This window comes from Canis lupus, chromosome 16 (genome assembly GCF_048164855.1).
Source record: "Canis lupus baileyi chromosome 16, mCanLup2.hap1, whole genome shotgun sequence".
Classification (NCBI taxonomy): Eukaryota; Metazoa; Chordata; class Mammalia; order Carnivora; family Canidae; genus Canis; species Canis lupus.
This window is the reverse complement of record NC_132853.1, coordinates 33,154,670-33,181,433: the sequence shown is the minus strand read 5'-3', so window position 1 is coordinate 33,181,433 and position 26,764 is coordinate 33,154,670. Positions and strand designations below refer to the sequence as shown.

Here is a 26,764-nt window from a genome sequence, read left to right as displayed (position 1 = left end):
AAGTACCTGAGAGTAAGCTCCTCCCCACCCCCATTGCCAGGGCTGCTCAGGCTGAGTGTAAGTTCAGGAAACTTGCCTCAAATTGCACCCTTGCCTGACCTCTTCCCTTAGCCCTTTTTTTTTTCTTTCTCCACTCTCTTATGGATTTTTCCTCAAATTTACTTAATAAAATCACTGGCTCACAAATTCTTATCTCAGGGTCCGACTTGAGGAATCCAGCTGAAGATAATCTCCTAGTTGAAAGAATTAATGAAAATGTTTTCCCCAAGAATGGGAAAGTATTTGCCACCTGGACTCAGTTCTGCCATTTTGGAGGAAGCTGCTTGCTGCTGGTCAGGACTGGTCCTTGAGGGTGTTCCTTGGCTGTCTCTTAGATAGCAGGCTTATACAACCCTGATTGGCAGGAAAAATAAATTGGATTTATTTATTTGGATGTTGTCTATGGTTGCTCTAAACACACACACACACACACACACACACACACAGAGTCAGCCAAATAAATATTGAAAAACTTATTTTAAGTTCATGCATTCATTCCCTCTAGCATTTATTGAGCATTCATCATTTTCTAGCATTATACAAAAATAATATGTATTTCTTACCCTTGAGAAACTCACAATATGTGAAGCAGGACAGACATGTGATTAATAAAACACACAGTTCAGGTGGATGAATGCTACAGGAAAGGTTGGTATAAAGTGCCAAAGACCAGAAGAGGGAGCTATAAATTCTGGTAGGGAAAAAAAAAGTGCAAGATTTCACCAAGGAGATGATTTTTGAGCTGGTCTTGGAAGGAAGGAGAGAGATTACTGGAAGGAGAGAAAGTGTTGCCTAGGTAGAGAGAACACTGGGAGTAAGAGAAGCATAGTTTATTAAAGGATTGATTATAGTGTTTTTTTGTTTTTGTTTCCCACTCCCACACCACTTTCTTTCCATTTTTAAGAAGACAGCCAAACAAATGAATAAATCAATCAGAAGAGTTTTGTATTTGGGGCTGAAAGGTGTTGAAAGCAACCTCCTTCCTAGTGGAAGGGATGCTAGTGGGACATGTGAGAAGTGGAAATGCAGAGCTGGGGTGTGTGGGCGTGGGGAGAGCAGGGGAAGCTGAGGGCTGCAGACCTCCTGGGTTTGGATAGCAGGCATGTCACCAGTGAGTGTGGACAGCACAAAGTAGCTTCTCTGAATACTCCACTCAATATAGAACTTTAGAGGGCCCTAAGGGAGAAGGTGAGTGGGGAGACAGCCCCATAATAACTAAGATTGAATTTACCTTCAACTGAGTAAAATGGGTACAACATTAGCTTTAATTTGATTCAAGGAGAAAAAAATAAAGAGATATTTCTTGCATATAAGTTTTCAGAGTAAAATTCAATACTTATTTCTGGCTTGATGCACATGGGGAAGTTTGAGTGGTTTGCATGGCTTGCATGGAAAAAGGGGAGTTTGGAAAGTTGGATGGGAGTCAGGTTGTAAAGCTTCTGTGTGGTGTGATTATTTTATGTACTTATTAGAACCATTATATATATATCTTTAAGTAGAAAAATATAACAGGCTCCTGACAGTGCTTGGGAAAGAGGCAAGATTGGGTGGAAAGCATCTACATGGTGGTCACAGTGACAGGCACATGTGATGTAAAAAGGCAGAAAATCTGTTCTTGCCTCAAGGGTTTATCATTTTTCCAAGGAAATGAGACTTATTCTAAAGAAAGGTATGTAACTATGCTCTAGAAAAGAGTTACCACCAGAGGCTACTTTCAGCTTCTGGTTTGTTTTCTACCCTCCTGTTGAACTATTAGAATTGGCCACTGAGTATTAGGATCTACCCTACTTTGGTTGGCTCTACCAGACTGAACTGTTGGTTCGGGGCTTGGATAAAGTCATATTCTCTAATCCTTGGATATAAAGGCTGAGCCATGACCTATGGGCCACCACATGCTTTGCCATATCCTTGTTTTACTTGAGTCTACCTCTGCTGACATCACCTAGACTCCACTACTGAATAAGTCATGGACAGACATGTGGCTCCCATGTTGTCTCCTGGATTTGTTCACTCTCCTAGACTGGGTCTTCATCCCTCTACATCCATAGACTATTCTTTTTTCTGGAGCAGACTTCTACTTTTATTCTAGAACTGGGATTCCCACCACACCATTCCAAACACTAGGTTGGGGTTCTAATACCGGCTTAACTTCCCACTGACTGCTAAATTCTGTATTTCATGTTCTTACCATGTTTTCTGATGAACTGATACATATGAGCAAATCATTCATAAGACACATGAATCAGGATGCTTGGCTCTTAAATCATGATGCTGCCTTGATCTTTGGAGTATTGTCTTGATGTGCTTGATGTCTGAGCTTGATGTCTGACGCCTTTAGGATTTGGAGATGGTTACATCATCACACTCACTTTCTTCAGATCATGTCCTCGAAGCCTCCTTTACAACATGGAAGGAATCCAGTCAGGATCTAGTAAGGCATAGGATTAGAGCTGTGGAGAAGGAATTGAAAGAAAGATAAACAGAAAGAGCAGATATCCCAGACATCACCATATATTTGAGGTTCCCAGTAAATACTCAGATTTTTGTTTTTCATTTGATCTGCAGACATACAAACAAAAGCACTCCAGTCTTCCCGGGAGAAGGAGGTTTGGAAGGCTTTGAAGAGGCTGTGGCAGGAGCCAATCCTGCTATGGGACCATCACATTTCATGGTGACAAAATGAAAAGCAGTACTCGTGGCTTGGGTGCTGAGCAAGAGAATGATTGAGAGCATCTCTGTGGTGATATATTGATGTTTGATACTGGTTCTTAGGAGTAGTTTTTAAACATCTTAAAAATTCAGCATTGAAACCCTCTGTCAAGGGAAACCTTATGTAGAAAATAAAGATGGAAAACATCCAAAACAGAGCTTCTCAGGTTGAAGGAATTGTGTGGTGCCTGAGCCCTGGCCACTGGCTTTCCTCTCTGGTCCTCTCACTATTGTGACCACCCAAGGCTGGCAAAGCTCTCAGTGTCATGTCCATAGAGCAGAGGATATGAACTGGCATCTTGAGGGCTGGATCTGGCACATAAATGTGTCTTGTTTGGATATCATAATGTTCTTTAAAAAAAAACTTGAGTCAATGTTTTTTAAATGGCATAATTCACATTATAAGTTTTAGTTTTCTACTTTCTTCTGAATACTTTGAAGGTCATTCAGTATGGGTCCTGAATTCTCACACAACAACACAGTTAAGAAAAGAAGAACAATTGATCAGAGTTTCCAGAGAAATAGGACCAGTAGGATGGATGGATGTCTGCATTCTTATATCCATGCATCTCCACATGTCTGTCGTCTATCTTTCAATCGATCAATTGACCAATCTACAGAGAGACATTGATTATTTTTTAAGGAATTGTCTTATATAATTTGGCTCAGAGAACTGTAGCTCAAGTCTGGATGCCTCTGATGAAGGTAATCTCATTCATATTATGGAAGGTAATCTGCTTTACCCAGTCTTTATACTTAAATGTCATCTCATCTAAACATCTAATCTACAAAATACCTTCACAGAAACACTAGAATAATATTTGATCAAATATCTGGGTACCATGACTTAGCCAAGTTGACTTCTAAAGTACAAGCGGCTTGTGACATATCACAAGTAGCTATCTTTTTACTTTATTTATTAAAAAGAGTTATTGACTTAAACATTTTAAAATAATTATAAACATACAGAAACCCTGGAAGTACAGTACAAAGAACTTTATTTTTCCCTAAATAAATATAGAATAGGTTGTCAACCTAATCTGATCATTATCGAATACTTTGCGATGTTTTATACAAACATTTTGTCATTCACCTACATAAACTCAATCCAACTACTAAAACCAAGAGACTAACACGGTCACATTATTATACCAATCTTTATTTCCCATTCAAGTATCCTCATAATATTTTATATGTCAAAAGGATCCCACTCAGGATCAGGAATTGCATTCAGTTCTCATTTCTCTTTAGTCTCCAGTCTGGAAAAGCTTCTCACTCTCTCCTTTTGAAGATTACAGGTCAATTATTTTGGAGAATATCCCTTTATTTGGGTTTGTTTGATATTTCAAATTAGATTCATTTCATGCATCTTTGGCAGGAATAATACCCACATGGTGCTTATTCCTTCTCGTTGTATCCTATCACATGGAAGGATGGTTATCTGAAACCAGAGAGAAAACTATATGCCAGATGTGGATGGTTGAGGCTTCTAACAATGAATTGAAGCAGCTACAGATCTTTGGAATCTATTTGTATGTGTGTGTGTGTGTGTGTGTGTGTGTGTGCCACATCTTATGTATTTCTCTTTAGCGGGTTCAACTGCGTGTGGTTTTCTGCATTCACTGATGTTTCTTCCCAATAAAATCACAAATAAGCAAATGTGATATTTGAGGTATACTTAAATTATTCCTCAATATATTAATCACCTTGGAATAAATTTATATTTTTACAAGTATTGTAACAAAACTGGTTATAAGATGAATCTAAATAAATCTACTTTTACTTTATTTGGATGGTTTAACTTTTTTTTTTTGGTAAATAAAATAATTATTATGGAAAAAGAGAAATCTGAAAGTGGTGCTGGAATCAGCCAAAATACTTTTCAAAGAGTACAATAATGTCCATTAACAGAGAAGACTCATGATACTAGTTTATATATCCCCTGCCCTCTTTGTCTTAGTACTCTTCCTGGAAAATTTTATACCCACAGTTACTCTTTCACAGCTATCAACTTACCACGCAGAAAAATGATAGCAGAGTAATCTCTCTCTGCAACATAGGCATGATCTGCCTGATAAATATCTACAGGGAAACAGATATTTCTGCATGAGAACAACACAAGGAAAGAGCAACTACATAAAAAATATTACCAGAATTTGTATCTAAAAGAATATACACTGTATAAAGGGAATTTACATGATAGAACCATATGAGATGATTCACTGCTTATACAGCTAGAGTCATTAACACAGACACTGCAGACTTGCACATTAATTTCCCAAAATGTCCAGAAATAGAAATTTATATAAATACAAAAAAGAAGCAGCAGAGTTTTTAACTTTTTTGAATTTTGGTTTCTGAACCTCTGAGAGTTTCCTTTCTCTCCTTTCCAGCTGATTTCAATAGCCCTGTCTTTTCCCTGGGCTTTTGACAAGTGATGAGACTCACGATTCTTGACAGCCCTCAAGCTTGAATTTTACTGAACAAAGTAAGGCTTTAGCCGAACAAGTGGATTTCATATTTAGAGCTTCCTCGGGTAGAGATGCCAGTTTAGGGAAAAAATCAGAGACTGTAATTGTTCTTTTAGCACCCTACATCCATCCTTTTAATACTTCAGAGTTCCCCTGAAAAGAGAAAACAGGTTTCATTCTAGGCTTGAGTCACAGTCCATCTTTGTGGAGGCTGATATGGCATTTTTTTTAAAGCATATGACTTATCTCTTAGAAAAAAAGAGAGAGCTATCAGCCACTTGGCCAAAAGGTGCACTTTCAAAGAGCAAACTAAATGGAGCAAGGCACAGACCTGCTGTCTTATTCTACAGTTTGGACTATAGCATTACATATATCACTGGACAAGTATGCTCATTAAAACATTATTTGCCATAGGAAGAAAAGTCTCATAAAATTTGGAAGCAAACTGAATGTCTATCAAGTGATTACATTATTTTTATCCATTGGAATTACATGCAACCACTTAAAGTTATCTATTTCTTTACATGGAAAGAAGTTCATAACCTTGTGGGAGGAAAAAAGAGGATGCAGAAGGATATTCAAATTAATAGCATGAATGTGTAAATGTGTGAGTGTGTGTGCATATGCACATGCACATTTGTGCACATGAGTGCTTGAAAAGATGTTCAGCAAATTGTTGATGGCACTAGTTCTGATTGGTGAGACTTGTAGTGATTTATTTGTTTATTTTTAAAACAAAGAACATGTATATTTCTAGAACAGAAATAAAAAATAAATAGAATTCCCCTCAAGTACAAAAAACAACCTATTAATTCCACTGGGGCTTGAAACTATATTAAATAAAGGATCAACACACTGAATAGGAAATAAACGTCATCAACAGTAACCACAAGAAGCAACTGAAACTTTTGTCCCCAAGCTATGAAGACTACTTGCAATACAGTGACTTTTCTCTCAAATCAAGAAGGCTGTCAAGTGTATTCATACCTCTCCAGATTTCAAATAAAATGTATATAATTGAAAGTTAAATTATCCTGGGAGGCCAAATGAGTAAGCATCTTGTAATGAGGAAGGGGTCCAAGGAGCACTTGAATACCTGCTGTGTTTCAGATATTGTTCTAAGTGTTTTATGTACACTGGCTTATGTAATCATCTTACTCCCCATAAGGCGGGTACTATTAGGAACCCCATTTTACAGAGGAGATGATGTCTGTGAAACACAACGGGGCAAGCCAGCTTACTAAGACACAAGGTGAAGCCAGGATTCAACTGAGACCGTCTGATTCCAGAGCCTACAGTCACAATTATTTATGGGGAATACATTTTGGGAAGCCAAATCCACATTTGGATTGGTGGAAGAGGCAGGGAGAAATGAGGTGATGTGAGGAATGACAGCTTTGTTTTATCAGATCTAGATTTGGTAGAGAACAGATGGGAAAATGGCACTGTTGTCAGTAGTTCCTGACCAGAGGTAATCCATCAGAGCTACATGGGTAGTTTATCATCAAAAATTCCTATGAGCTATAGAAATTCACTGATTAAAGCTATTCCCCTTTCTGACTGATATGATGACCAATAAAAGAGGGAACTCTGGGCAGCCCGGGTGGCTCAGCGGTTTAGCGCTGCCTTCAGCCCAGGGCATGATCCTGGAGACCGGGGATCGAGTCCCACCTCAGGCTCCCTGCAAGGAGCCTGATTGTGTCTCTGCCTCTCTCTATTTCTTTCTCTCTCTCTCTCTGTCTCTCATGAATAAATAAATAAAAATCTTAAAAAAAAAAAGAGGGAACTCTGAACCCTGAGAGGGTGTGTACTCACACTACAGAGTGCATTGATTGCCCTTTGGGTAAGAGAGTATTCTAAGACAACAAATCAGAAGTGAGGGACTGCTTACCCCAAATAACCCTCTTGTTCCCTCCTGTTTTGAAAAATAGAGGTTACAAGTGAACTATTCTTATTCAGAAAGCAAATATGCAAAACTCACCTAATAAAAAGGAGAGTTAAAAAAAGACAAATGGAAAATATGTATCTTAAAAGTTATTTAATTAATAAAAGGATATTTTTTTATTTTTTTAAATTTAAATTTAATTTGCCAACATGTAGTATAATACCCAGTGCTCATCCCATCATGTGCCCTACTTAGTGCCTGTCACCCAGTCACCCCATCCCCCCTCCCGGCTCCCATTCTGCAACCCTTCATTTCCCAGAGTTAGGAGTCTCTCACGGTTTGACTTCTTCTTTAGTTTTGCCCCACTCAGTTTCCCTCCTTTCCATTGTGGTCCCTTTCACTATTTCTTATATTCTACATATGAGTGAAACCATATGATGATTGTCTTTCTCCGATTAACTTATTTTACTCAGCATAATACCTTCCAGTTTCATCCACATTGAAGCAAATGGTAGGTATTTGTCCTTTCTGATGGCTGAGTAATATTCCACTGGGTATTCTTCTTTATCCATTCATCTGTCGAAGGACATCGTGGCTCCTTCCACAGTTTGGCTAGTGTGGACATTGCTGCTATGAACATTGGGGTGTAAGTGTCCCGGTGTTTCACTACATCTGTATCTTTGGGGTAAATACCCAGAGAGCAATTTTTCTCTTTAAAGATTTTATGTATTCATTCATGAGAGACACACAGAGAGAAAGGCAGAGACACAGGCAGAGAGAGAAGCAGGCTCCCTGCAGGAAGCCCGCTGTGGGACTGATCCTAGGACTCCGGGATCATGCCCTGAGCCAAAGGCAGATGCTCAACTGCTGAGCCACCCAGGCATCTTGTATTTTTAACTTCTTGAGTAAACTCCACACTGTTTTCCAGAATGGCTGTACCAGTTTGCATGCCCACCAATAGTGCAAGAGGGTTCCCCTTTCTCCATATCCTCTCCAACAATTGTTGTTTCCTGTCTTATTAATTTTTGCCATTCTGGTGTGAGGTGGTATCTCATTGTGGTTTTGATTTGTATTTTGATTTGTATTTCGCTGATGAAAAGTGATGTGGAACATTTTTTCATGTACTTGTTGGTCATGTGTAGGTCTTTGGAGAAATGTCTGTTCATGTCTTCTGCCCATTTCATGACTGGATTGTTTGTTTCTTGGATGTTGAGTTTAATAAACTCTTTATAGATCTTGGATAATAGCCTGAAAGGACATTTTAGATAACCACTCATACTCTCAGTCAAAGAAACAAACGCGTTTCAAAAATTACAAGAAGTCAAAAAAGGGTTATTCAGTATTCAGAAAGAGAAGGAGTGAGCTGCCATATGTTAGAGAAGACAGAAATAGGATATTTTATGTAAATGACAGCCACATGAAAATGTAGAAGGAGTTTGAGTAGATACTGATAAAACACAGGGGCATGGTGAATTGGATTGTGAAAATTATATAAAACAGGAGGTAGGTGGTAATAACAGCAGTTAGAGGCAGGAAAATTTGGAGGACACAAAAAATATATTATTCAGCATATAGATAACCATTATGCTTGTTGCTTAAATAGAGAAAACACCACACCACACACATTGCATATGGCCCAGAAAAAATATTCAGAAATATAATACAAGAAAGCTTTCCTAAGACGAATAAAATGATAAATGCACAGATTGAAAGAATACTATGTGAACCAAGGGAGAAAAAGTAGTAAAGAGTGACAATCACTGAAATGTATCCTGATCAAGTTACTGTAATTCTTGGATATGAAAATAACACTATTTATAATCTAAATAGAACAGAAATATCTAAACAAAGAAAAAAATCAGGTTGGCTTCATAATTCTCCTTAGCCACACTTCAACAGAATGATACATTAGAATAATACTTTCAGAATTATGAGAAGAGTGAATACAAGGATTTCATACCCTGCTAAGTTATTGTTCTTGTAAATAGCATAGAAATGTAATGTCTGTAATTTAAGAATTTAAAGAAAAATCACATTTCAGCTAGGATGACTGGATAAATATCTTTTTGAAATATAGCCAATCAAAAGAAAGAGGAGGAGAAAGAGGTAGAGAATCAAAATGAGTAACTTGGAAACTTGGGAACTGAACAATAAAAGAAATAGCAAGGATCACTGAATGTACATAAATACTGAAATTAGACTTTAGAATACATATTAAATCATTTACAGAATATAATGCAAAGGGTATCAGATCAGACTATGTAAAATTTTATACAAATAAAAATCAAGGAAGGGAAGACACCATAAGTAGGAGGCATTTTAAGTACAATGTTGTCCATATTTTTCAGGGTAGGTTACCAATAGATATTGTTGAAATTGCTAAACTAATAAATAAAATTTAGGTGCATTATTTTAAAGTTATTAGGTATTAACAGAGCCACTGGAAAATTCACAATTTTAATTCAGAGCTTTGAAATTACCAAAAGGGGGAAAAGGCAAAAAAGAGACCACAATAAAGAAACCTAAATCACGAAGCAAATGTTTAAAACCCCAAACACATTAAAAACAAGACGGGGGTGTGTGGCTGTCTCAGTCAATAGACCATGCAACTCTTGATCTTGGAATTAAAAATTCAAGCCTCGTGTTGGCGTAGAGATTACTTAAAAAATAAAATCTTGAAAAAAAAAAAAAAACCTAAAGCAGACACCTAAAAATAAAATGGAAAACAGTTCTCTCCAATACCTCTTGAGGTCAGTGAGTGAATCCAAAGGAAAACCTGAGAACATTCAGAACTTTAAACACTTATATTACCCTAGTGGATTTTACTAGTGGTAAATCTGGGTATATTGTGCTTTTTCCTCTTCCTAGAAACTAGATTTTGCTATGCCTAGACCTGAAGTTCTCTTTCTTAGGAAAAGCTGGGGATTGGCCTGATGGGTACAATGGAACTCTCACCCCCTTGGCTAGGGACAGGTTGAGGAATGGTCATGGGAACCAATTCTGGCTAACAATATGGGAGAAGAGGCATGCTATAGACTTCCAAGAAAGTTTTTCCTTGCTCTTAAGTGAGCCAGAGAATGGCAGGTTGTGAATGAGGAGACATGAAGCCCTAACTGCCAGAGAAATACGGAGCTTCATCTCAGAACACAGTCTCTACTGGGGACCACAGTGTAGAGAAACATGGAAAACGTTAAGCCTTGAAAACATCATTGGACTGCTCATAAGCCAACCTGTAAGTCCATCCGACAGATGAGCTCCCTTTAAGGTGAGCTACTAGAGTTCTCATCTCCAGTCAATTTGAGGTTGTTTTTGTTTGCTTTGTTTACATGCAGTGTTATGCATCTAACTGATACAATTAATGAAACGAATAAGTAATCACTTCTTGGCTTTTTAGCTAAGATCAAGTAAAAAGAATAAGTCAACTCAATAATTCTATAAGCATTTCTCAAGTGATTATGTACTATGCATAGAAAGTTTAGTAAATACATATGCAGCAAATGTACACACACATATATACACAAATTTATATATGCAGCAAATGTATGCATACACACAGAGGGTAGACAGGAAAAAATAGAAATTTGGAAGGATATAGGACAAAATGCTGATAGTATGTAACATTGCGTACCAACTGCAATCTTTACAAGCACATATTACTTTAACAACAATGGATTCTTTGAAATTTTTAAAGATTAAAAAAAATCTATTTTCATTTTGACAATAAGGAAATCCCTGCTGTCTCTAGTATCTGCCCTTACAAAAAATGTCAACATTGTGTCTTTGGCTATAATCCACCGGTGAGAAGGTCCCAGCAGGAAAATTCAGCAAAATTCTATAGTCCGCTGGGCTTAGATTTCCTATTTCATCATTTGAAAAAAAATCGTAGAACAAAATGCTTCAACAACTCAACATTTCTAGAACATTCATATATGCAGAAGAAAGAGACTAAACCTCATTTTTAAAAAAGAAAGCTATCCCAAAAACACATTCTGCAGAGTTGTAGCCCTGTAGGCACACACATTGTACTGGTCTATAATAAAGATCTTGTTTATCAAGGGCAACATGTTTTAATGGCTTGGGAATTAAAATCTGGTTTCAGCCACCCCTCTGCCCCGTTGCAGTAAATTAAATTTAATGCTGACAGGAGTAATACCCATTAGACTCCAGAGCAATAAATTTAAGCACCAAATTAATGAAACTGGACTGAAATGAAGGGTCTAGGAAGAACATTATGGACAGAGCAGACTCCTTTAATGATTGTTCTTTTCATAATGGAGAAAATCGGATCTAAGAAGTAAAAATGCAAAACCACCCACTGTCTCAGCCACCTCTGGGATGGCTGACGCTGGTTGGTATGCTTCTGTGGAACCTCCATTAGCAGCATTTCATGAATATCTTGTTAGTCCTTTTGGATAGAGCAGTGCCATCTGAAGAGAAGAGTGAATGTAATCAACAAATGGATAATGGGAAGTTGTCCTGAAAAGTTCAGGGAGAAACTGAGGGTAATATTTCCTTAGGAAGATGAAAAGCCTTCGCTTTTCCCTCCTGCATCATTCATATAAGCCATCTCACAGTTTTGAATTTATCTTTTATAACAATTTAAATTTCAAAACAATGCAGATCTTGAGTTTATAGGCGTTAAGAGCTCTATTGAAACTTCTAGATTTTTTCAGTATTATTGAGATATAATTGACATGTTTAAGGTGTACAGCATAATAGTTTGACTTATATATGTTGTGAAATGATCATCACAAAATTTAATTAGCATCCATTGAGTACAGACACATGAAAAGAGAAAGCAAAAAAGCCAAAAAAGCCCCCCCCCCCCCAAAAAAAGGAAGGTTAGCTGAGATAGTTCAGTTGGGAGCGTTAGCCTGAAGATCTGAAGGTAACTGGTTTGATCCCAGGCCTCGGCAGCTGCCCACAATCCTTTTCTGCCTTTTAAGAAAACAAAAGCAAAAATAAAAACAAAAAACAAAAGCCCCACGTTTCCCAGTGATGAGAACCCTTAGGATTTATTCTCTCAATTTTCCTGTGTATATACAGCAGTGTTAGCTAAAGGCATCATGTTGTACATTACATCCTGAACCTTCCTAGTACTTATTTATCTTGTAACTGGAAATTTGCACATTTTTAACCACTTTTCTCCAATTCCTTTTTTTTCTTCTTCTTTTTTTTAAAGATTTTATTTATTTATCCATGAAAGAGAGAGAAAGAGAGAGAGAGAGAGAGAGAGAAGCAGAGACACAGGCAGAGGGAGAAGCAGGCTCCATGCAGGGAGCCCGATGCAGGACTCGATCCCAGGTCTCCAGGATGACACGGCTGAAGGCAGGCACTAAACCGCTGAGCCACCCAGGGATTCCCCCCTTTCTCCAATTCCTTGTCCCACTCACACACACACCTACACACCTGTGGTCACCACAAGTCTAATCTCTTTTTCTATGATTTTTTTTTTAATTTCACATATGAGTGAGATCATGTGGTATTTGTCTTTCTCGGACTTACTTCATTTAACATGATGCCCTTAAGATCCATCCATGTTGTTCCAAATGGAAGGATAGTCTCATTTTTTTATGGCTAAAATACACACATCTTTATCCATTTAACTATTGATTGACACTTAGGTTATTTCCATCTCTTGGCTATTGTAAATAATATTGCTATGAACATGGAGGGGTATGGATATATTTTCAAAACTTCTAGACTATAATCAGAGTAGTCAGAGGTGAAAATGATCTTTTTGCTATTCTGTTGCAGTAATACTTCCATTTTGTCGCTGATATTCCTATAACATCTACAAGAATATTGTAGTATCTGCATTGTAATGTCTAGAAATGTGGTGAGCATCCTGGGACCATTAGGGCAAGGAGCTCAGGAAGAGCCCCAGTACTTAATAATGTGGGGGTCAGCTAGAAATACTCTGCCTCTAGACCCCTTGATATGCAAGATAAAACATCCCTGTGTTGTTTAAGCCTTTTTAAGTTATTATTTTTCTAGTACTTTGAGCCAAAATTATCCTTAATAAAGAGGATTAGGAACCAGAGCTTTACTCAGTCACTTAGAACAATCTTGATTTTGCTCCTACTATGTATGACCCAGACACAGTTCCTTTTTCATGGAGCCTATAGCTTAGTGAGGATTACAGACTTTTAAAACACAATAGGATCTCAAGGGAATCATGCTGAGTAAAAAACATCAGTCTCAGAAAATGGCTACATACAGCATGATTTTGGTTAGATGGCATTTTTAAAGTAATGAAATGATAGAAATGGAGAACACATTAGTGATTGCCAGGGGTTAGGGTTGGGGATGGGTGGGGTGGCCTCTAAAGGGGTGGCACAGGGAGTCTTGTGGTACTAGAACTGTTCTGCATCATACAGGATAAAATTGCATAGAATCATACACCCCCACCCCCACACAAAGAGTATGTAGGAGTGAAACTAAATAGTCTCTGTGGGCTGTCCCCATGTCAAATTCCTGGTTTTGATATTTTACTAGCTATGCAGGGTGTTACCATTGAGGATAACTGGGTAAAGGACACATGAGACCTCCCTGTACTTTTTTTTTTCAATTTCCAAAGCATCTATAATTATTTCAAAATAAAAGTAAAAAACAAACAGCTATAATAATAATCATCAGGAATTGTTTGTTAGGATGACAGATTGAACACATACATCTAATTTATAATTTCTACTTCTCCAAAAATACCATTAAAACTACTGGAAACATTTATCTTTCCTAGGATTTAAATCCAAAAGTACAGGGAAAACAGAAGCAAAGTAACATTGATGGGTTTTGGAACCTGAAAAGCAGATGAACCAGTTATAATGGGCTTACTACACCAAAGAAAGACAAATCCATAGCCAGCAATATACTTGGAAAGCAACTCAATTAATACTGCAAAACCTCTAAAAGGCTTAGGCTCTGGCAGTTCCAGGAACTTTTAGAATTAGGGGAAATGAATGTGGGGGAGCTAAAATATATTTTCTTGAATAAAATATTTTTGAAAATGAGAAATCTAGGTCTTCTTCTCATCTCATGATAGTGAGTGACTGCCCATCCTCCTCCCTGGCAGAAGAATGGGTATTTATTTTTTGGTGAGATTTATTCTTATCAGGATCAAGGGGCATAGTTACCAGAGTACCATCTGAAATACAGGGGGTGGGGTGTGGGGGCGGTAGCTGACCATGCACATACTGAATTCTAAAACCCTCTGGCATTTTTCCAGTTAGGTCTCAAAATACAGGCTGACAAATGTTGATGTCCAGATAGGGGATTGAAAGACCCCTTCCTGGAAATCTGACAGGTCCAAATTTAAAAAGAGTTAAGCATACTGTTTACATTATCCAATGCTGCATAACAAACCACTGGAAAACTTGGTGGCTTAAAGTAACAGCTTATCATTTCCCAAAATTCTGTGGATCGAGTGAGCAGTTCTTCAGCTTCTGGCATTGGCTGAGGTTCAAGGATGGATGGAGTCCTATGAAACCTCAACTGGGAGCTCAATTGGAGCTGTCAGTGAGAGGCATTTGTTCCCTCCTGACCCCCCGTGGGTCTCTCCATGTGGCTGCCTGGGCTGCCTCCCATCATGGAGTTTCCAAGTAGTGTTTCAAGAGGGAGCAGTTTAAGAGGGAAGCCTAGAAAGGGCTAAGAAATGGTACAGTCTCATTTCTGCCATATTCTATTGATGAAATCAGTCATAAACCCAGCCCTGCGTCCTTGTGGACATTCATGAATTCCAAGAGGCATCATTCATCAGAGGTCACTGATGTAGCAGTCTAGTACATCAACATCAAGGGCCCCCCAACAAAGCCCACCTGGATCATCCTAAAGTGAAACTCAAATGACATACACCCTCAGAGATCATGATCAGATTTTTAGTTGCCTGCTATTAACTGTGTGCAGATCACAATCCATTGATACCTGAGACAACTGAAGAAAGCCTCCAACAGAGGAGAGAAAAAGAAAAAAAGGGGGGGGTGTCAAAAAACAAATTGGGGGAATTAGAAACCATATATATATATATATATATATGGTTCTAATGTACATAGTATACATATATATGTACACACACGGATTATATGTATCATGATTTAGAAACTATGTGTGTAAATATATTTATGCATATATAAAGATGTGTTCAGAGAGAACAATAAAAAAGACTTAGGGAATTGAAAATATATTGCAAAATTGAAAAGCTACCTGGAAGATTTGAAAGACAAAGTTGGAGATATCTCTCAGAAAGTAAAGCAAAAAGAGCTAGGGAGTAATATGAAAGAAATAAAAAAAAAGAGAATCAATTTCAGGACATTTGAATTATAGGCACTCTGGAGGGGAAAACTGAGAATTTGGAATAGAGTCTATCTATCTATCTATCTATCTATCTATCTATCTATCTATCTATCTATCTATAGTAAGTCTATAGAGCTGAAGGACCTGAATTTTCAAAATGAAAGGCATCACTGAAGGCCCAGAATTAAGGATCAAAATACCCCCAGACCAAGGCAAATATTCTATAATTTCAGAGTACAGAGGACAAATGAGCTTTCAGAAAGAAAGAAGGAAAAGCAACAACATAAAATGGAATTCCAAATGGCTTCAGCTTTCTTAAAGCTGGAAACATGAAGATAATGGAGCTATGTTCTCAAAATTTTGAAAAAAGATGATTATTTCACATTTAAAATCCTATTTAGCCAAAATACCAATTACATGTATTGGTAGAATAATGGCATTTTTAATATCTTAGGAAATAATCTCCCATGAACTCTTTCTCTGGAAACTTCTGGAGGATTACTTCCACTACAATGAGTAAACCAAGAAGGCGAGAAGAAGGGAGACATAGGAGTATGCAAATAGCTCCTCTAGGATGTTGGTGCAGGGAGAACACCAGATGACAGCTGGGACCTAGGCATGGAGGGTGAGCAGTCCATCTGGAGAACGTGACTCAAGATCCAAGGGCTGCTATCCTCATCCCCTCTGCTATGCTACCATCTTTTTAACCTGAGACATGAACTAGAGAAAGTACTCTGTGAACACAAGAAAATAAATCCTGGAAGAGAAAATAACAAAAGAACATAATAAAAATCAAAACCAAGTTCTAGGAAACAGAATAAAATCTAAGAGACAGGCTAAGGGAATTCAGAATCAAGAGCAGAAGGGAAAGCTGGGGTAACAGCTGTGTCCTGCATCTACTCTCCGGGCCTGGAGAGAAACCAGCCTGGATGGAAGAAGACCAGAAGTCTATCTGAGAAATGACTTTGAGAAAAATAAAACTCAGATCTGATAGAGCCTCTAGTAGGATTGAGTTGATGGAAAATTATAATGAAAGGTTATCGAAAGGTGGAAAGAGTTGTAAATAGGCACAAAGAAATTTTTTAATGAAAAAAATGAGACTATTATTTTTTTTAAAAAAAGGAAGTGTAATCATGGTGCCCAATAATGCTCAGCTGTGAATAGTTTTTGTCTAGCCTTAGGAATACAAATACTGCATATTTCCAAACCAAAATGCATACTATAACCCTACTGAGAGGATGAGGGGGCACCAAAAAAATAAAAAATAGCAGTGTAAGAGAGCTAAATCTTCATTTCCCCTCCTAGGAAGTCAAGAGATAAAAGAGAAGTATAAGCCTATTATTTAGAAATAACTATCTGTTTATGTCATTTAGATTATATAATATTAATTTAAAATAATTGATATTAATGGGGGGGGAGTATGCTGTTATAAAGAAAGGTATGTTGACGGTACCTGGATGGCTCCATAGGCTAAGTGTCTGCCTTTGGCTCAGGTCATGACTCCAGGGTCCTGGGATTGAGTCCCACTTTGGGCTCCCTGCTCAGTGGGGAGTCTGCTTCACCCTCTCCCTCCCCTTGCTCATGCTCTCTCTCTTACTCAATATCTCTCTCAAACACAAATATAAAATCTTTAAGAAGATAAAAGTACATTATGTGCAGCCTCGCTGAAAGACCTGGGATAATCTCCCTAAGGAAAGGTTCACAATGAGATTTATCCAATGACTAGGAATTAGTAGAAAGGAGAGAGGGGGTGGATAAGGAAGCATGAGGTTAGAGAAGTAGCCAGGAAGAGAGAAAATAAGGATAAGTCTTAATAAATTAAAGATCAAAAGCTATATATTAAAGGCAGTATTTCTACATCTGTACTATGCTAATAGACTCCTGGTTGATTTTCTTGCCTCAGCCATCATGTGCAAGATTGCCATATAGATCTGCCTAATGCACACATTTTATCATATACCTTTCCTCTTCTCAAGAGCCTTTATTAGTTTTGCCAGCTCAAAAGCCAAGCCCTCAGCTTGAATGTTCATCTGTCAACTCCTCCTCAGCTAGCCCTCTTCTTCCTACGCAAACTTGATTCCCGGCATGCCACAAAATGGGTTCCTGGCTTCAGTCTCTCCATCCTCCTTACTATTACTGTGACTCCTGCTTCTGTATCCTCCAATGCTCAATTCATGTTCTTTGTTGATTTAACCACAAACTTAATATCCATTTTTTAATGTCTGATGCATGCAATGCACTTCACTAGGCATTTGGAGGACACTAAAATGAAAACAATATGGTTCCTGCTCTCAGAGCCCTTACATGAAAAGGAGAAGATACCAATCACTATCATATAATGCTAGAAATGGGATGGACCATTGAAAAGGAACACTTGTTATGAAGCTTTTTTTTTTTTTTAATGTGGGGTAGGGGGAGAAAGATCTCTTTCAGCTGAAGCACTCCAGGACAACCCCAACTCCACCCTTTGTTGACCTTTATTACCTTGAATTCTTGGGGCATCATTAGAGAATGCTTTGGACTTACTCTCTTTCTTGTGGGTGTTTGTTTTGCCTCTCCAAACTAGACTCTAGTGTCCCTGATGTCAGGAATGTTGTTTTCTGCTCCTTTCCAGTGGTTACCAAGACTTCCCACAGAGTCTAGCACACCCCCATGTAGTCTCTAAATGCTGACGGAGAGAAGGTGAATTGAATTTGAATCCAATGCACCTATTCTACTGTTATATGATCTGACTCAAGGCACCTTCTCTACACCATAGTCACCACCCAGTGGACTAACTGGGAATTGGAGTTTAAAATCTTATTGGTAAAGAATGTCTGAGCACCATATATATTTGGTCTTTTGATTTGGACTGACAGCCTGTCTACAATTCTTCTATTAAATATAAGTGAGTGAATCACAGTTCATTATGGTAACAATGTTGGGTATATTTGAATTGAAAGAGTGTTCAGTCTGAGTGATAATATGATTGGAAAGCAGCTGTTCTGTTCAAGTAAGGTGTGTGAGCTGCAGTGGTGCTGTGCATAACATACCAGGAACTTTGAACGTGGTGCTTTTCATTTCTAAACTAATATCGAGATTACATGGGACCTCGTGATTATGAGAGGACACTGAGAATCCTAGTTCAGTCCTACTTTAAAGATAAGGAGGTTTGGGTTTGAGGAGAGGAAGTAATTTACCTAAGATGACACAGTTATTCAGTAGCAGAGCTGGAGTTAGAGCCCTGGTCAACTGCTCTTGTGCTGAACCTTTCTGCTACACCGCACAGCTTCTTTGGAGGGAGGGATGCTCAGAAAAATGATAATTCATATGACTTTGTCTCCACTCACTGCCGCTCTCTCCTATCAGCGGGCACCACCTGGAAAAAAGGCAGCAGGGCAGCCTAGTGCACAAGGTTTTTCCATTTTACCAACAGATTGCTCTCATGCTTTTGGGGAAAGAGTAACCTTAAAATGATGAATGTTTGTCCTATTAAAAGCTCCTCCAGCACAGGCATTATTGATAGTGTGTAAAAAGGCCATCCATTTTAGTGCAAATGAAAATTGAAATGGAGAGAACATCATGTCTTTTTTTCTAATATATGATGCTAGCTCAGGAGCTGGGTGATTGGTGTAAGCTGAAAACAGCTGTCCAAAGTCCTGGCGACCTTCGCCTCCTTCCTTCCCACTGGTGATCACAGGGACACTTGATCAGAAAGGAAACCAGCTTCCAAACATCTATGTAATAATGTCTGCAGGCTTCAGTAGGGCATTCAAGGACTCTCATAATCTGGTATCTATCTACTCCTTGGGTTTATCTTCCAACACTTTCAGTCTCCAAATCAACCTGCTGGTCATCTGAGATCATTACCATTATTATTTGTAGGTCATTTTAGGTTTTTCCAGTCTCCTACATAGGATGTTTTCTCTGCCTTTTGATCCCTTCCCATGTATCCTGCAAGGCTGAGTAATTTCTCTTCTTTCCCAGTCCAGCCCAGTGATCCCCACCCCTTGGAAACTTCTCCACCCCTTCCATTTTCTAAGAAGATTTATTTACTTATCATACCCTCCATTTTTCAAACTGCATGAGCTGTGGCATCATCAGGACATTTGCCATGCTCTTGAATTTTATTAAGGGTATTCATATTAATGGAATTACGGTCAGGTGTCTGTCTGTCCCCTCATCTAGCAGGTGTACTTTCTGAAAGCAGATGGCTGAGGCATCTTTGTGTTTCCAGTGCCCCTACACAGTGCTTGGAAGACAGCAGGCAGTTAAACATTTGCCTAAAGAAGGAAACTATCAATGAGTGGTGTGTCAATGAGTAACACGTGTAGGATCGGAAAGCTTCACCCTTGTGGATACTTCTTCTTTAAGCAGATTGTCTCAGCTCTAGACTCGAGCTTAGCCATAATCCACCCACGTGATCAGGAATTGAGAGCCTCTACCTAGGCTTGCACCTCAGTTGCCAAGAGTTGTGTCATCTGCATATCACCAAGCAATAACTTTCTGGCAGTAATATGGTGCTCACCTGAAAGAGGCTCATCTTTTAAAATGAAATGATCTTTTTCAGTGACATGAAAGAGCATTTGGGACCCTCCGTGCTGCATAATTAACATCCACGCATTAATCTTTCTGCTTTGTCACTGGGTTTGAACCCTTCGCTGGTGATCATTATCTGGTGGTACGAGAATTTCAGAGTAAACTGGCAGTTAATTTAACAGCATTTAGAACTAATGAGAGTAAAGGTGTCGGGATGAAATACACATTTCTTTGAAAAGTCAGGCAAGTATTGCAACTATTTTGAAACCTGGTTAAGCATACAAACCTTAAAGCAGCAGGATGAAAGAGCAGCTGAATTGTGATTTTGCTCAGACAGGGAACCATTAGGGAGGTAGCATGGAGAAATGAAAAGAGGATTAGGCTTAGAGCCAGGTTTGGTCTGGATTTGAAGTCCCTGATTCACCTGTTCTCAGCTGTGCCACCTCAGCTGCCTCCATTTCTTTTGTCCATTAACTGTACATATGAATTTCTACATGGCAGCACTGTCGATGCTAAAATGCAATAGTATCAATGTAAGCTCCAAATCTGGCGGGCTGTTGGTGCTCAAATATGTCCCTTCACTTCTCCTTCAAAAAGGGAACATTCTGACAGGACATTTGTTATATCTCTGTGTCCTTCGTGAGCCTGGGAAAAACAGCTGATTCAGAAATGGGGATGAAGTGGAATCAAATATGCATAAGGAGGTAAGATCACTCAGGAGCTTACTAAACCACTTCAGACTTATTTTAAATTGAGAGAAATCAGAGGGTCTGCTTAATCTTATGGCCCTATTGGTGCAGCAGCTGAAACCACCGGATAGCTAAAATGAATAGGGCATGTCTAATACTGAGACTAGCCTCTTAACTCATAACTCAGACTATGATGGTGGAAATATCAGGGGCTTTTGTAGCCAACAAGAACGAGGTTCAGTTCTGGCTCAGCTACCTTCCTAACCCCAATGGCCCCATAGTCATCTAATCCCTTTGAAATGAAGAGACCAACCTCTCTGAGTACAGTTATTTTGTTGGTAAAAGTGCAGTAGAGTACTTACCTCATAAGGTGGCTCTGAAGTGATCTTTTTCTTTAAATTTGATAATGCGCATAAAGCAGCTAATAGGACACCTGACACCTAGAGGGGGCATGACAATTTAATTTTCTCCCCAACTTGAATTTTATTGTTGGTTTTCCTTAGTAGACTGGGAATTAATCACTTTAAAGTATTTTAGCTGAACAGGCTCATGGGAATCATCTCCCCCAGAATTTCAAAGTTCTATCACAAGAATCCCTGGAAGTTTCTTAGAGTTGTCCTCAGTGCCACCTGAGGGATGGCAGGGTTCTTCATTTTAAGCTGTTTTGTGTTTAAAAGAATGGGTGACACTACTAACAAAGCAAATATTGACAGAACTGAGGTCTGCAAACCAATGACCTGTCACAACCCCTCATTTGATACTAGAGTGAACTCAAACCAGTGAAGGGTTAGGGCTTGCCAGAAATCATTCTGCCAAGGGAATAAATGAAGGCATATTGGGTACTTAACACAGAATTGGGTTATGTTATTCTCATATCCATGATGTCATGTAATATAAGGGAGTAGAAACTCTTACGTGAAAAATTTCCTATCTCCTACCTTTCATGAGTTCTTCCCAAGTCTCCTTTCCTATCCATCCCAAATAACCTCACAATCTTGCTTAAAACTAATTGTTTATAGAGCAGTTTATATAAGAGATAGTCAAGTATTTCTATCACATTGTTTATCATATTATTTAAAAGAAAAAAGAAAGTGGCTCATGTCATGGGTGACACCCTAGATAGATGGTAATGGGCATTTGGATCTGGGATGGAAGTGGAGAAATAATAAACCAGTGAATATTCTTTCTAGGATAATTGAAGGTAGCATCTCATGAACTGTGGAATATAGTATCAACTTTCCACAGAAGGCAGCACGTAAATGTACTCACATTAGGTTTGGGGATCAGAGTTGAGTTCTGATTCTGATTCTGGTCCACTCACTTGCTGTGGCCTTGAGCAAGTCGTTTCACCTGTTAGTCCTTCTCTACCTATAAAACGGGACATGTGAACAAGCATTTTGATGGTCCCTCCAAATTCAAACATTCTCTGATGATAGCTGAAAATGACATCTATCTTCATCCACTCCACACTTGTCATATGCCAAAAGTGGAGAAGAAGGTTTGTAATAGAGGACTTCTCAGGTTTATCTACCCCTAAGCCTTTTAAAGTGACTTTTATTCAAGTCCTTGTTTCTGCTGCTGCAACATGGGTTTATCAGAAGATGCTGCCTTTTGTCCCTGGTCCTGTCCTTTGTGGCAGTAGCAGCAGTAACAGCAGCAGCAATAAAATGGGCCAAATAGCCTATGAAAGTTATTTTACTAAATTTGCTCTGGTCATCAAATGGTCACAGCCCATCAGTTTTGTTTCCTCCTTCCCCAGCACGTAGCTCTTGTTTTGAAATCCATCAAACTTTCCTTCCCCAGCTGAATTTGGTGTTCTTGTTCTTACTGTCAGCCTCTGTAGCCTTCAACTCAGCAAGGTTTGTTCTGGATCACTCTGGTACATTCTGAGCAAAGCCTTTCTCCTAAAGATGCCCACACTAGTTAGAGATGCTAAATATCATTACTGTGTCAATTATATATTTAACTGGATAATTGCAAGACTGAGATTTGCTGTTAGACATAAATATATTGTCTAATGATTCTTTATTTGGCGTTTTGTTCAATAGCATACGTTTTAACACTGCAGCTTGTATCATGCACCCAAATTGGGACTGTGGTAAGGCAGTTTGTCATACAGTGGGGGGCATCATTGTCTTGGAAGAATTAGATATGTTATACGTTGTGGCAGGCTTATATGAAATAGATATGCCTTTAGGGGTGGACAAAGTGTCCGAGACAATGTGCTGTTATAGATGCCTTCTATTATACTTTCTGGCTGTGTGATGTGAGAAGAGCTTGAAAGAAGGATCAATATTTTCCTACTCTATGAATATGTAAAATCATTTATTAAAAAAACTTGCCAGGGGTCAAACCTCATAAAAAAGCAATCCATCCCAGAAATGAAGGGCACTGGGCTTATGACTTGCAATCTCTATCCACAGAGTAATCTCCAAAAGATTCCAAATGATCTGACTCTTTCTTCTTCCTCCATATTTTCTGAAGTTTCTCTACCACTCTCATACACCCTTGCCTCCTCTCTTCCAGACTAAGCATCTTTGTACAGACTGCTCCTGTCTCTGTTTCACTTGCTTCGCCATGTCTAGCCAACGTCTCACCTCATGATGTGCCCCTTTCTCACAGAGAACCTTGTCCTTCCCAGAGAAGATCTACTATTCTCTACTTTCCTCTCTCCTGTTACCATGTGCTCTGCCTTCGAAACATTTACTCTGTAGTTTTCATGTGACTATTTAAAATACATCCGACCTCTTTCTCAATGGTTAAAACTCAATGGTTAAAACTATGACAGGTTAAAACCACGCTTATTTGGTTTTACCCAATATCTCCTACTCAGGACATCATGGAAACTCAATAAATATTTATATGTGAATGAGTATTTGTGCTTCCATTACTCATTCATTCAATTCTAGACTCAGCCTCGTATAACTACTATACATCTTTGGATGTAGTGGATACCAACTTACTATAAAAATGGCAACTGATGAAAAAAATTTATTTTGTAATGAATACTGATATTTACTTTAATATAATATTCATTACTTATATTTCAAATGAATATTATTAATTCTTTTTTTAGAAATATTTTATTTATTTATTTGAGAGAGAGAAGGCATGGTGGGGAGGGACAGAGGAAGAAGAAGAGAGAGAGCCTGCCATTCTCTTTTAGGTTCTTGGTAAACAGTTAGTTGGCTAGCCACTTATGGAAATGCAGAAGCTTCCATAGTTAATGCAGTTGATTATGCCCATATTTCAGGCGTCTGAATGTGAATCATGCTAGTAAGAACTTAAGTATTAGAGTTTGGGAGTAGGGATGCTGACAAATGATATGCCCATTCTCCTTTTCTGAGTTCTGAATCAATTGAGATAGACAAAAGATTAAGGAAGAAGGAGAAATGAAGAATTTTATTACTTGTTAAAGCCAAAGTTGAGAATAAGACATAGTTATGGCACACAATAGGCTTCCCTCTTGCCTTGCTCTCCTGTCCTTTTCCCCATCCTCTTTGAAGTATAGACCTATTGTCAAAATTGGACTAATGAAAGCACCAGCTCCAGACTGAAAACTTCAAGAAATTGCTAACTCCAATCTTATTTAAATTGCTGTAAAGATGAAAAAAATGATGAAAAGCTACCTGACTTATGATGATTGTCTGATCTTGATACTAAAACCAAAGGAAGATGTGAGTGAAGCAAATTATAGGCCAATTTCATCTTCTAACAATAAAGTCTTAAATAGGTATTGAGCAAACAGAATCCAGTTGTTCATACGTAGATAGAAGTGGATTTACCATGGCAATAATGAAATTTAAATCTCAGGGTCAGTCTAGGTCATATTATTTAATTTTGGATTTTTAATTTAATTTGGGATCTTTTTTCTTAAAGGGGGTCCCCCAAATTGTGGACTTTTCAGGTCCCATAGAACCTGGATTGTCTCCTTACATACAGAGGTCCACAAACATACACATACAATTATTCTAGGAAAGCAAGAATCTGTTAACATAACTGATCACAATAATAGGAGAAAGGAGAAAAATATGATTACCTAAAGAGATAGGGAAAAAAAGCACTGGATGAAATCCAACATCTATTCTTAATAACAGAATCGAACATGCTTAATCTGATAGAGGGTAACCACCAGGAACTTTCTCCAAGCATCGTGCTTTCTTATGAAATGTTGAGAGCATTCCCTTGAAGGAACAAGGCAAGGATGCCCACTGTTGCTGCTTCTCCTCTCTACCACCCTTACAGTCATAGTCAATCCATTAACACATAATAAACAAATGTTATAAAAGTGGAAAGGAAAACATAAAATATATTTTATCTGAAGAGAAATAATTGCATTTATAGAAATTACCCCCCAAGAATCTAATGACGAACAGAATTAATAAAAGATCTGGCATGTTTATCTGATACAAGTTGAATACGCCAAAATCAATGACTTTCTGATGCAGAAGCAAAAACCAATTAGAAAATTTAGTAATAAAAAGATGTAATTTACACAATAAAAATTGTTATAAGTTCATGCATTTAAAACAGTTGCAACAAAAATCACATCATGGGTTGATATATTAAGGAAATTTATATGGCAGGACCAAGGATAACCAAAACAAGAAAAATAATAAAAAGTGGCATTCATTCTGCAAGACAATGACCTATTATAAAGCTCTAGTAATTAAAACCTTGTGGTAGTATGCAAAAATAGCCACATAGATAAATAGAACACAATGGAACATCCAGACAGAAATCTATGTAAACAGAGAATATTGGTATATGAGACAGATAACAGCATAAATTAGTGAGAAAATCAGGGACATTCAGTAAATGTTACCAGGACAACTGGGTTGAATACTGGGGGAAAAGTTCCAGTCTCTTTCTCCAATGAGACATGAAAATCAATTCCAGATAGAATAACAATAGAAATATGAACAACAACACTTCAATTTTTGGAAAAAAAATTCACATGGAGAAAGGTTTCATAAATGTCACATGAAGCATCATACATAAAGGAAAGGATTGATAACTCTGAATCAAAATATAAAACTACTACACACCGAAAAATAATAAAACAGTGAAAAGTTGAGCCACTGACAAAAAAATAGGTATTTTACCACATATATCGGCAATAAATGATTAGCGAGATGGACATTAACCGCTCCTGGCATGTTTTGCTTGTCCTTGCTGACATTTGGCATATTTCCCATTATGTGAGTGCTGCTTTTCCAAGGCAGAAACCAGGTGGGGGCAAAGGCAGGAAGCTTAGGTGTTAGTGATCAGATGCACCAGGCAAGACTCTGAGCAGGAACAAAGTTCCAACTGTAGAGGACAGCAAGCAATTTTTCAGCCTTCAGTCTTGAGGTTCATTTAAGGACACACTCACAATGTTTGAGCCTAGCCGTGCAGCAGTGAGGCCTTTGCTGTGGCAATCCTGCAGTGTGACTTGGGTGAACCATAGGCACTCCAAGTCTGACCTCTGTCCTTCCAGAGATCCTATTAGCTGTCCAATATCCTTTTATTATATAGCTTTTCTGCTTAAACTGGCTAGGGTCTATTCTTCTGCCTCCAGGTAAGAAGAATGAGTAATACAATTCATATCCAGACTATATAAAGAACACTTACCAAATCAATAAAAGAATTTAAAAATGAACAGGCAATTCAGAGAAGAAGACCTGAACTGAATGGCTAATTAGTAGATGAGAAGATGCTCAACAGCACTGGTATGCAGGGAAATGCAAATTAAACAAGGAGATAATGCTTCACATTCACCACAGAAGGCAACATTAAAAATCTACTAAGACCAACCAAAGGAGAAATGTTGTAAAGGATAACTTATCACAATTGCTAATGGAATTGTGATGTAAATGGAATTGTGATGCACAAATTGCTGATGTAAATTGGTCCAACCATGTGGAAGAGCACACCTTGTATCAAGGGAAGCTGTGCATACCTATTATGGAACAAGTATGTACTCTGGAGAAGCCCTTTCTAAATGCTCCAGGAGGCATGTACAAAGATGTTTATAATATTGAAGGCTTGGCAACAACCCAGGGAGTCAATAGAAGGATAAATATATAAACTATTCCATTTTTTTAGTCAATGAAATTCCATGTAGTTAAAATGGATTAACAAATATGCACAAAGGATAAATGTCAAAACGATGTTGAGTG

General features: G+C 38.2%; 1 long non-coding RNA gene across 3 annotated transcripts; it reads right to left on the bottom strand.

Moving 5' to 3' along the window:
• Positions 1–11,348: 11,348 nt before the first annotated feature.
• LOC140607490 (uncharacterized) lies at positions 11,349–26,423 on the bottom strand. Of its 3 annotated transcripts, XR_012009489.1 has the most exons (6): positions 26,217–26,423; positions 21,873–21,971; positions 19,904–20,050; positions 18,576–18,754; positions 17,923–18,064; positions 11,349–11,531 (listed from the first exon to the last, which is right to left on the bottom strand). It is a non-coding gene; the product is annotated as an uncharacterized lncRNA (long non-coding RNA). The 3 variants fall into 3 exon arrangements; XR_012009492.1 differs by lacking the exon at positions 19,904–20,050 and having other exon boundaries at positions 18,576–18,778; XR_012009490.1 differs by lacking the exon at positions 19,904–20,050.
• Between the last annotated feature and the right edge of the window lie 341 nt (positions 26,424–26,764).